Source organism: Lactuca serriola, chromosome 4, assembly GCF_051521515.1.
Source record: "Lactuca serriola cultivar US96UC23 chromosome 4, Lser_US96UC23_V15, whole genome shotgun sequence".
In the NCBI taxonomy this organism is placed as follows: Eukaryota; Viridiplantae; Streptophyta; class Magnoliopsida; order Asterales; family Asteraceae; genus Lactuca; species Lactuca serriola.
Genome location: NC_136411.1, coordinates 337215956 through 337229209, shown reverse-complemented (window position 1 = coordinate 337229209; position 13254 = coordinate 337215956). Strand labels below are relative to the sequence as shown.

General features: G+C 35.8%; 1 pseudogene; it reads right to left on the bottom strand.

The window, feature by feature from the left end:
* Nucleotides 1-4500: 4500 nt before the first annotated feature.
* LOC145099614 (secreted RxLR effector protein 161 pseudogene) lies at nt 4501-5517 on the bottom strand (annotated as a pseudogene).
* Nucleotides 5518-13254: the final 7737 nt, after the last annotated feature.

Below are 13254 nucleotides of genomic sequence, written 5' to 3'. Positions count from 1 at the left end.
CTCATCGTTGTGTAGTGGTATATGTTCTCATCCTAGTATAGTTGTATATGTTCTCATAGTAATAAGTAATGACTCATGAATGAAATGACTCTTTTATGCTTCATTGGACTAGAAGTAGCAAGTAGTATAACCCTAAACTATACCTATTATAGTTTATTAGTAGACTTGTTTGTATGACTGAATGTACTAAACTGAGATAAAAGTCTTTATATCTATGCATATATACATAATATATAACTAAGGATTCAACGACACTCGGACAAACAACCGGGTACTTTAAGACCACAACCAAACAAGGAACAGGAAGTAAAGTGGGTTATCTCTCCTAAGTCCTTCGAACCTTATTTATATAACTATATATGTAGTAAACATAGTTTTAACAATATATAAGTTTAATGATTATAAAAGAAAGGTTTAGTATTAAAAGTGAATTTGATAGAGAGTTTGACATGTAAAATAGTTTGATAAATAGTTTGAAGTTATTTGTTTGGTAAAACAGTTTAAAGTATGGAAAATCCATTAGCATGCTAGTTATTATTCACATGTGATTGATCTAATAACAAACATGATTCAACTTGTATCCCCCCCCCACAAAGCATTTAAAAACATTTAAAAGCATTTCAAAGGTTAATTAAGGGGTATGAACTCACCTGTAGTGAGTGGTTTGGATGAACAGATGGTATAGGATGCTAAGTGTCAAGTGAAGGCTTGAGCACACACACGGATCCTATTTATCATATAATAACACATATATCTATCCAATTAGTCATTTAACAACTAATTAATCAAGTTACGACACCCTATGATAAGGAAAAACACTTTGATTCAAGTGCTAGTAGTAACATGGGTTGCATATAAGGGTTGTATAGTCACTTAAGAGAGTTTTCGGTCCAAAAGGTTTTCGGTTTATTTGGCTTTCGGTCCAAGAGGTTTTCGGTCCAAAGGTTGGCCGAAAACTCTTGTTCTTTGATGCATAAGGTGGTTTACAAGGGTTTCTAATAAGCAAGTAGTGTTCTAGACTCAATACTAAGCATTAGGAAGGCTTAAAGTCATTTTGACACCTTTATTTAGGGTTTTCGGTTTAGGGAGATGCACTAACCGAAAACCCCTTTTTGTTCTTGGAAAAAGACGATTTTAAGGCTCTAAATTAAGTATCCTTACTAGATAACAAGTATGAGAGATAGATACTTACAATATGGAAGCAAAGAAGGTGATTTTCGGCCCAAAACACTAGTGTGTGTTCTTGGTGTTCTTGGTGTAACTAAGAACACTTGAAGATCTACATAAATGGAATGATTTCATGGGTGAAATCATGTAAAAACACTTGAATATGGGAGGAATCTACTAGATGGGGTAAGAAACACTTACATTTTAAAGATCTAGAAGGAAAAATCGGATGATACTTGAGAGGATTTCGGTCCTTGTTCTTGAAAGAGTGAAAAAGTGAAAAATATGGCTAAGTGTCGTATATATACTCAAGGGGGGTTTTTGGCCCAAATAGTGTTTGGACCGAAAACTCCTAACTTTTGGAGTTTTTATGAAAATGATGCAAAATGAACTTAAGGCATCCTCTCTCCTGTTATTCCTTGAAGTACTAAGCTTTAAAACACTTAAACTGACTCCCAAAATGATTAACAAATAGTAGAAACAATTCTGATTTCTATTGAAGTGAATGATTGTTCAGAAATAAATTTCGGGTTGTCACATTCAAGGTCCTAGATTTGAAGGTGAATCGACTTGGGACATCCAGGTCTCAAGAATCGTGCTTGTTGGTCGCCAAAAATGACAATAAGAAGATCTATAGAACTGTAAGTCAAGTGTTGAGCTTGATTACCAGAAGTGAAGAGAAACTGATGTTACTCCTTCTCCCTTGATCCTTCTTCATTCCAACTCTTTCACTAGCTACAAGATGCACCAATAACTCTCAAAATCACCAAGTAAACTCAAGCTCGCTTATGGGGAATTAGGGTTTCGAGATTAATGCTTTGGAGGTGATGAAGGCTGGACTTGAAGCCCATAATGTTGCTTAAATAGGGTGCAGACCCCAAATATTAGGGTTTCGCCCAGACTTGCCTACTCGTCGAGTCAAGCGCGAACTCAACGAGTAGATCACTTAAAACCCGCGTCCAATCCTCGCATCTACTCGACGAGTTAGGGCTGCTACTCATCGAGTTACTCTTACACACATGATATAAAATAAATTAAATATGTACTGGGAACGAGGCGTTACAACATGAGTTTATAAGTCTATAAGTATAAATACACAAGTTTATAAAACGTAAGAAAATGGGCCGTGAAACACACCATTGATGTTCGCATGTGAAAATTTCAAGACAAAGGAAAGAAGCTAGTAAATAGTGTTGCAAAAGAGTTGCCAAAAAATAATCGTCGGTATAGTGATCGTTGGAATAGTGTTCACCGAAGATGTCGCCAGAAATTGGAAATCTCGTCAGAATAAGGTGATTGGTGATGGAGGCTATTGGCGATGGTGGCTGCTGGCGGTGACATTTGTTGGTCGACGGTGATGCTTGGTGGCGTTCTCCACGAAAAAACGAAGGAAAGGGATGATGACGGTTTCAAGGGAGATGTAAGGAATTAGGAGATAGGGTTGAGTATTTATAAGCTCAAAAATGGTCCTTTGATTTGTATGGGTGAATCATCAGGTGACATGGTGATATGGCGCAAAATTGACTACATAAAGTGTGTAGTCCATTTAGTGGTGATGTGTTCTGATTTTAACCACAATAATTGAATGGTTGATCTCAGCGATGTGTCAAGTTTTTAACCATTAAAATTGATTTAATTAAAAATTTATTAATATAATTAGTTATTTTAGTAGGTAAAAAGACATCGTTCTTTTTAATTCTATCATTTTTTATAACTTATTCATTTAAAAAATAGATATTATTTTCAAAAAGTTATTCTTTCAATGGATTAAGTAAACAATTTTTTTTTGAACAAATTTTTATTAAACTAGCAAGAAGCTAGAAAAGAACCATTACAAAGTAATTGTAGCAAACATAGGATTATGAAGCTAAGAACTCTAGCTAATATTGGCTTTAGAACACCTATTAGAAATCCAAAAAATGACATGTAAACAACATCATCAAAAGAAGAGATTTCGTAGGGGTATCTGCTCTACAAATCAAAGAGTTTCTAAAATTCCATATACACCAAAAGCAAGTAGAAACCACAGCATCAAAGGCCTTCACTGCGCAGGTCTCAAGGAAATAACGTCCGACCAAAAAATAATAGACTCAACAGAAATTTGGTTGAGAAGTTGCAAACCCCACCAAACAACAATACGAGACCATAAAACAACCAAATTATCACATCCTACAAAAATGTGGTCAATAGTCTCCATATTATGAGAACATATGGGACAAGTAATCGAATCCACCGTAATACCCCTAAGGGATAGACACTCCCGATTAGGAATACTGCGAAGCCTGTTCCTCCATATAAGAATGTTAATCTTAATTGGAATCCAATTATTCCATCGAGTGATGGGACCTCCCGAAGTAAGCATAATACCATCCAAATAATTCCGAGCCGAAGAGACAGAGAAAAAATTTGAAGAATCAATAGTCCAACCAAACTTATCAGGAATGGACTAAGCTGGAAACCCTGTAATTGTAAGAAAGTATATAGGGTTTGTGGTGGAGATCTGGATTCCAACTTGGATCGTGATATCACTTTCCGAACTGATATTTCTACCCTATGTCTGGGTTACAAGAAATCCAGCCTAGGATAATCCAAGTAGACACTTACGATTCTAGGCACAAAAATTATAAGCCAATTCGCTAGATAAATTATGTGAGAGTTTAATGAAAAATGAGAGCTAAAATTCGTAACCCTCTTATCAGAAGGAAGAGTCGTTTATATAATAAACGAGATTAGAGTTTTATTAGGGTCGGGTCGTGTTTTAGTTGCAATTGAATCAAGTTAGGATTAGGGTTACCAAAACTAACGGGTTACGTTAGTTTACCATAATCCCCCTCAAGAAATTGAATTTTCCACTATGTGTCCCATAGCCAGGGGCTCTGCCCCTTAGACCCCGCGAGGGGCGCTGCCCCTTTGGAAACCCCGAACCCAGGGGCGATGTCCCTGGACCCCCGACTAGTCGTCGAACCGACTTCTAATTTGATCTTATACATGCATGCACTCCGTACCAACCCGTACACATATTAGAATACAAATTATGAAGCCCCTTAGCTCACATGCTAATTCCAGTTACATAAAATGACATGGTGATACTAAAATCACCAACAATCCTCCCCCATTTTAGTGTAACCCTTGAATAGAAATAACTTTATCAAACAAACCAAACTAGTACATAATGAAAATATCGAATCGATTGAATTTCCAATTAGTATCATATATTTGCAAATACTCGAGAATCAGGGTGTTCTAAGAATTGAACCCATCAACCCATTTGAATACCAGAAAGTAAATACATACTAGTTTATTGAATTTCTAGCAAATTACAACTTGACACTATTATAAAGTCGTGTGTCCCAATCCTCTCATGATCGTATCAAGGTCAAGTCCACAACCTCTTGAAATGCAGCTACACTTCACAATCACGTAGGTAACTCCTTTCCATGTATCTGCACATACATTTATCAAAGAAATTATTAAGAAGTTAAACTTCAACCTGGCTAACTTGTAGAACCGAACACATACTTAAGATGAATACTTCATGTGTTCCAATCTATAAGTATGAGCTTTCCACATTGAATTTAACTCCTAACATTATATTAGGAGGGAATTGGGTGTCTCATCATTACAAAATAAAATGGACTTTAATCCCATCCCGATTACAAACTTGTGCACTAAGTCTCTTGTCATACCTTTAGTCAAGTGCTCTGCCAAATTTTGTTGCGATTTCACAAACTCAACCGAAATCACACCATTCATGATTAGTTCTCTAATCATACTATGTCTAACACCTAAGTGTCTAGACTTGCCATTATAGACCTGGATATATGCCTTAGCCAAAGCGGTTGTACTATCATAGAGGATATAAATAGGTGTTATTGGTTTACACCATACAGAAATCTCATAGACTAAATTCCTTAGCCACTCTGCTTCTTTACCAGCAGTTGTTAACCCAACAAAATCTGATTCCATTGTCAAGTTTGTAATGCAAGATTTCTTCTTGGATGCCCAAGAGATGACACCTCCCCCAAGCAAGAATACCCAACCAGAAGTTAAGGAATGATCCTCCATGTTGGTTATCCAACTTGCATCCAAATGACCTTCTAAAACCGAAGGACTCCCCAAGTAACTCAAACCATAATTCATAGTTCCCTTGAGATACTTAAAAACTCTATTCACTGCTTGCCAATGTTGAGCACTAGGGTTACTAGTATACCTGCTCAACTTACCCACAACAAAAGCAATATCATGTCTGGTACTTGTCATTGCATACATCAAGCTGCCAATAGCTTTATAGTATTCTAATTGTGAAATGGCAACACCATTATTTGACATTAATTTCTCACTTGGATCCATAGGAGTACTCACATGACAACAGTCGGTAAAATTAAACCCCTTGAGAATTTTCTCAATATAATGACTTTGAATCATTACCAGACCTTTGTTCATCCTTTTAATTCTTATTCCAAGAATTACATCGGCATCTCCTAAATCTTTCATGGAAAACTTAGATGATAATAATTTCTTTGTTTCATCTACTTGATTTTAGTCGGTACCAAAAATCACCATGTCATCTACATATAAGCAAATGATCGCCACAACTTTAGTAGCATCATCAAATCTACTATAAACACATTTGTCACATTGGTTTGTCTTGAAACCAGAAGACAAAATAACCTCATCAAATTTTTGATGCCATTGTTTAGGCGCTTGTTTCATGTAAACTTCCCCGTTAAGATCACCATTTAAAAAGGCTATTTTTGCATCCATTTGGTGAACAACCAGATTGTGGATACTTGCTAAAGCAATCAACAATCTAATAGTAGCAATACGTGCAACCGGAGCATACGTATCAAAATAGTCAATACCGGGTTTTTGTCTAAAACCTTGAATGACTAACCCTGCTTTGAATTTATTAATAGTCTCATTAACATTCATTTTCTTTTTGAAAATCCATTTGAAACCAAGTGGTTTAGAACCTGGAGGCAAAGCAGACAACACCCATGTGTTGTTCTCAATAATTGAAGACATTTCATCATCAATTGCTTCCTTCCAAAAGGCACTATCACGAGACTCTATGGCCTCTTGATAAGTCTTAGGATCATCTTCAATACTATAGCAATCAGAGTAGTCAATATTAATTTCATCCCTTGAACCTTCCACCAAATACAGTTAGAAGCCAGATCCAAAAATTTTCGCAATTTGGCCTCTTTTGCTCCTACAAAGTTCTTGTGGTTCTTGCACATTACCACCATATTGACTTTTTGAATTTTGCTCTTTATTAGCGCCAAAAGTCATATCCTTAGGCCTTTGAATCGATGAAAACCACATCTCATCAAAAATTGCATTTCGTGATTCAATAACAGTGTTAACCGAAACCGAATCATTAGGTTCTATTACATAAAACCTATATGCCTTGGAATTTTCAACATATCCAATGAATATACAATCAATTCCACGTTCTCCCAATTTTTTTCTTTTTGGGCTCGGTGAGTTTTACAACTGCCCGACATCCCTAAACCCGAATATTACTCAAGTTTGGCTTTTTCTTGAACCAACGTTCATAAGGGACTATTTTGTTCCTTTTATTTTGAACCCTATTTAATAAATAGCAGGCCGTTAACATGGCCTCTCCCCATAATCCTTCACTCAATCCCGGGTAAGACAACATCGCGTTTACCATTTCCTTCAAAACTCGATTTTTATGTTCAACAATACCATTCCGTTGGGGCGTGTAAGGTGTCGTGGTCTCATGAATGATACTCACTGATTGTAAAATGACCATTGTACCCCTAGATAGAGTCAACATCCTGGTCAAAGTCAACTTCCAGTTGACCTGACTTGCCGAGTTAGCCCGCCAACTCGTTGAGTCCCCTAGTCCTTCCTTTGTCCTCAACCCGATTCTACTCGCCGAGTTTAGCAAGAACTCGACGAGTTCTCCTTTATTCATGATATCAGGACAACCTTTAACCGACTCGCCGAGTTGTATGAACAATTCGTCGAGTATGTCTTCATCATATGAACATGTCCAGTCTGTGACTCGCCGAGTTGTATGAACAACTCGTCGAGTCTATCTTCATGGGTTGGGAGATTGCCTTGGACTCGTCTAGTGTGTTCTTCCACTCGTCGAGTCCCATGGTTTCCATGTCATGGCTATGTCCTAATACGTTGAGTCACTCATCTGGACTCATCTAATCTCTTCTAAACTCCACTGGGTTCCCTTGAACCCCGAACTGATTTGGGGAATCAACACATGACTCGCCGAGCCCCAAAACAAGCTCGTCGAGTCTACGAATGACCAAGTCCATAAGTCGATTTATGATGTGCAAAACTTAACCAACAGGTAGATCTGGGCTCCTAAGGCCGATATATCACGTAAAGTCCTAAACTTTACGTGCTTGCATGAAACTTTCGAGCTTAAAGGATCAAAATGGGGGTTAATAACATGCATGGGGGTTCCCGTGGCCATAAAGATGGCACCTTTATGCCATGAGGACCCTTCAAGGTCCAGATCTGAAGGTGTATCAACTTGGGACGTCCAAATCCCAAGAATCAAGCTTCAAAGCCCAAGATAACCACAAGAAGATCTAGGAAATCATAAGTCAAGTGTGAAACTTTATTACCAGAAAATGAGGAGAAGATGGTGCTGATTCTAGATCTGAAATCTCCTATTGAATTCCTCCTTCTTCCTCTTCTTCACCCAAACTTCAAACACACAAGGTAGCTCAATAAATGGCACACAAATACTCACAAGGCTCAAAGGTGGCAGTTTAGGGTTTTCTGGATGTTGAGGGGGTGATAAGGGAGGTCATAGGGGCGTTATGTTCTTAAAATAGGGAGACAAACCCTTGGAATTAGGGTTTTCATCAGACAACGCCTAATCGTCGAGTCGGTCTTCCGACTCGTCGAGTAGACGACTTAGTTCCCAACCCGGATTCGATCTTACTCGACGAGTCGGGCCTTCAAACCGTCGAGTCCAAGGGTAAAATTATAAAATTGACTTAATTAAATGCATACCTGGAGCATACCTGGAACCTGGTGTTACACCTTGGCGATGATGGACTTCGTGCTTATTCCTTAGGATAATCCTTAGGAATGAATGAACACGGAATAGCTGATTCTTAGGGTAGATCCTTAAGAGTAAAGAAAATAACAGGGATGGGTAATTGGGTTGATTGTTTGATGATGAAACATAATAACTATATTATTGTGGGTTGAAAACCCTATGTACTCACCAGGTTTCCCAACCTGACTCACTCAAGTTTATTTGTATCACAGGTGTCGATATGAATCTACTTTACACTGAGAGATTTAAAAGAGATGTAGATCACTAGTGTAAATAAATGTAAGTTCTATTTATGCTTATGTTTTTGTATTGACGATGACATCCCATAGTTTTAAAAGGAATAAAATACATTTCATCGGAAATGCTTTGATAACACATTTAACATGTTTTTATGGGAACAAATTCCGCAGCATATTTATTTAAAAGATACTCTGGTTTTCAAAATAAAGTATAAACAAATCGGTCTTTTCTGGTCATGAAAAATGGGGATGTCATAACTTATTTAGAGAAATGTCAAATTAAGTAATACTCAAAGCCCAAGTACAAATGAAGAGATATCTAATATGAGTCGAGTCCCTTATGCTTCGGTTGTTGGATCAATCATGTACGTTATGACATGTACTCGCCTTAATGTGTCATTTGCTTTAAGCATGGTCAGTCTCTATCAGGGAAATTCTGACAGAGCTCATTGGACAGCAGTTAAGAACATTCTCAAGTATTTGTTAAGGACAAAGGACATGTTTCTAGTTCATGGTGGTAGTGATACATTGAGAGTGATAGGGTATAGTGACGTCATCTTTCAAAAAGATAGAGACAACTTCTACTCTCTATCTGGATGAGTCTTCACATTAAATGGTGGAGCAGTTAATTGGAAAAGTTCCAAGCAAGACACAGTGGCTGATTCTACATGCGAATTAGAGTATATAGTGGCAAGTGAAGCATCGAAGGAAACAACTTGGTTGAGGAAATTCATCGGAGATCTTCGAGTGGTTCCAACCATTTAGGAGCCAATGGAACTTTTCTGCGATAATGAAGGTGTGGTTGCTTTGACTAAAGAATTGATAGATCATGGCAAATCAATACATATTAATAGAAAGTACCATTATATCAGACATAAAGTTGAAGAAGGTCATCTCATGGTGAAGAGAGTTTCGTTAGAAGACAATCCTGCAGGTCCTCTCACAAAGGCTCTGAGTAGGATTGAGCATAGTCAACATGTGTGGAACATTGGTTTGAGATATGACATTAGCTTTAATAGTTAGATGATTAGTTGAAACTTTTAACAAAATAAATGTAATTGATTTTTGGTGATTAAATAATAGAGAATATTTATGAGTTTGTTTACATCCTTTGTCAATTATTATTATTGTGTTTTGCTTTGCATGTTTTACTTCCTGAATAATTTAATTATTCAAATTCCACAGTCATTCATGCTTTGGAAAGTAAGTAGTGAATTATGATTGTCATGAATCAGATTGTAGATTGTCTAAGGGAGTTAGACATAACAATTGTATTGCTACAACATTCATGAGTACTTAGAAATGGAGATTTAAGTATTGGATTAACCAACACCTAGGGAATTACTTTACGGACTATATCACGATTAATTTTGAGACGTGAGATGGCCATCTTGGTCATATAGATGTTTCAATATCTTATATTCTTGAAATGGAGATATATGAATTGTAATTTACAAGTCGGTTGTGCATTAGTATTGCGAAAACGCGTCAGTAACACGATGTTATAAAACACAATGTCATGTATGGTTTGGTAAGTAAAGGATACAAGCATATATGTCAAAGTTTATTTGTTTCTTTTGCCCTAATGGGAAAAGCGATATCTTTGGGCCCCTCGGTGATTTGGCGTTGACTTATAGTGCTGGGCCCAACCAGGACTCAATTGATGTGTTTAATTTAAAGTCTTATGTCGTCATCACAAATCATAAATCAAGAAACTAAAATTTAGACAGTGAGATTGATTATAATCAATGTATCATGTCTGCATAATATCTAGTAGAATGAAAGAATATTGGATCATTTATCTTAGAGCCAACATCTGGTCATTTCAGAGTTCGGTAGTTACTATGGAAGCACTATTTGTTGTCTAATTTAGAAGATATACTGGTAATTATAGTTATAAAGTTATCCAAATGGAAGACTATTGTATTAGGTGTCTAAGCCAATAATTGAATTAGTATATACTTGAATTATTAGCAACGTCATTTTGGGTTGCCCTCAAACCTAGTAATTGAATAATATGAATTTTAGTGAGAGAGATTGATTTATTGATTTATTATATGATTAATAAATAGCAATACATGAATTTATTAATACATTATGAAAATAATATATTAAATAGAAATAGTAATATTAATATTTAATTAAGAATTAATCAACAATTAATTAAAATTAATCTTGGGATTAATTGGATTAATTAAAAGTGCAAGGGTTAAAGTGTAATTATTCAATAGTTGAACACGAGAGGTTCTAGAACCTTCATGGGTGGACGGTTTTATGGTATTCTAGGGCATCTTGAATATTCCTTACAGATAAATAGGAAGCTGGATAATTACCAATTTGAATTAATATTATTTTATTAATTTTAGGGTTATCCAAGGTTTCCTACTTGCACTATAAAAGGAACCCTTCGGCCACTGCTTTTCTCCAAGCTAAGGCCGAAATTTCCATCTTCTTTCTTCTTTCTCTTTAAGCCTCCTTGTTGCTAGGGTTGGGTGTGAACCATTAGAGACACGAGATTTCCAGTGCTAGCTACCAAGCAATTTCAAGAAGGATTATGTTTGATTATCTATTAGTATAATTAAGAGGTATGTTTTTTACACCCTTTTATTAATTTGAAAATACTAGGGTTCTTGATCTTCAATTGGTTATTGCATTAAATAGTGAAAACGTTGACCCTTTAGGGTGTATGTGAACTTAGGGTTTATGTTCTTCCGCCAAAAATAGTTTTTTTGTAGCATATAAAACCCATCACTCATAACATGAGATCTCATTATCAAAATTCCACCCACTATTTTCCTGGTTATCTAATCCATATCAGAAGAAATAATCGAATCTAGTACCCGTTATACTTGGGTGTGCTTGGTCCGTGTCATCGGTTTGCACAACTTGGAAATTCCGCGTCTTGTATCCTTAGTTCATTTGTGTCACTCATAACTCCAAGCATCAGATGTTGTTCTTACTCAGCCTAAAGAGTGTTGTGAGCTCTTGTACATTGCCTCATCCCACTTTCTTATCTTTTTTACCATCTACCCTTAAAAGAAATGAGGGAATTTCATTTAAGGTCTAAGTCACCAAATGATTCTTACACTATAGTAGTTCGTCTTTGTGACTCGTTCATGGAAATTTCAAAAAGTTCCCTTGCTCGACATCGTCTTCTTGACGACCATTTTTAACAAACTTCAGGTGTTCATTATTGTCTACACCTTTTTAGTACTATAAAATATTTTCATGTTTAATTTTCATTCTTTAATATTCCATCATGTGAATTCTTTTCCCTCTTGACTGATTATAGAACATCTCTCAACTATTGTTATTTTATCATCAAGTTATCATATTTTGAAATCTTATTCCTTCTTACGCCCTCATCATGTTCTCCATGTAATCTTAACTTTTCATCACCAATCACAAAAACTTGTAAGTAGGGCTTACAAAGTTCCTCCTGTTAAACTATTCATCACGGTAGTCTGGTACCTTAGGGCAAGGAACTCTCATGGACTCATCATCGTCACTTTTTGGTTTTAATATTTGTATGATCTGAGACAGTCTTCATACTGGCTGTCTTCCTATTGGGCTTGAGAAATACCTTCAGGTATCTTTCACTACTCTTATTTCCTTACGATGACTTCACTTTCCAGTCTAGTGTATTAGGTTAATGCACCATCGCTTGTCTTTTACTAGTGTCCTCGTGTTACAAGAATATCCTTCTTCCATAGCTACCTTCACAGTTGACACTTGATAATGTTGTCATATGGTCGGCAACTCCTTAGGATACCAAACGCTCTTATTAAGTCAACAATATCATGTTCCTTCCCAAGTTGTCTCATTCATGCTTTCTTGTACTATCTTGCTTTCATCATCATATCTCTATTTCTCTAATTATGTCGTTAGGTCACCTTCCAGTGTTGTCAATCACATCCTAATATTTCTTTCATCTAAGGATGGAATTCATGATCCCATGTCATTCTTTTCTGAATCAACTTGCTTGTAACTTAAAGTTATCACTCCTATGTTGTAACATAAGCTCATCCCAAATTATCAACTTCAATTAATTTTCTTAATCATAAATTTACAGTTCTAGTTCTTGTCCCATTTTAGACTTTTACCAAAAGTCAACTATGTCCATTTTTAGTTAAATTTTTGTTAACAATTTAAATAGCTCAATTTGCTTCATTCTTTATTGTTTCTAACTCACTACTAATGGTACTCAAAGGGTACAAACTCAATTTCAACATAAATAAAACATATACCGAAAAACAAAAAAAAATTATAAACCCAAATTGAAGATGTTACATGATTAATCTCACATTTATATTATCTCGTTCATTTTTTGATTAATTATCAAGTTCCAAGCTATAAGTTTTTTTTTTGTTAACTTCAACTTCATGTGCACATCGCACATGATGGTTTTATACTCTTTAATAGACAGATCATGATCAATACATCGAAATAATTTACATCTCCCCCTTTTCTTCATATAACTAATTAGGTTAACATGATAATATTATCATACAACATTAACACAACTTTTATTAAATAATTAGGCATGTATGATAGTGTCTTTCAGGGTTCAATCAAATCCACGATTCCTATTTTTGATGCCATACAACAATCATATCTAAACGAGGAGCTTATCTCGTAACGACCTTCAATTTGGCGTATGAAATGGTAAGAATATGATGTTTTACTTGTTGATCGTTGTTTCATTTTTCCATTGTGCATCTCCTTTAAATCCTCAATATAGGTTAAAATATTAGATTAATACTAAATTTGTAATTATACAACATCATT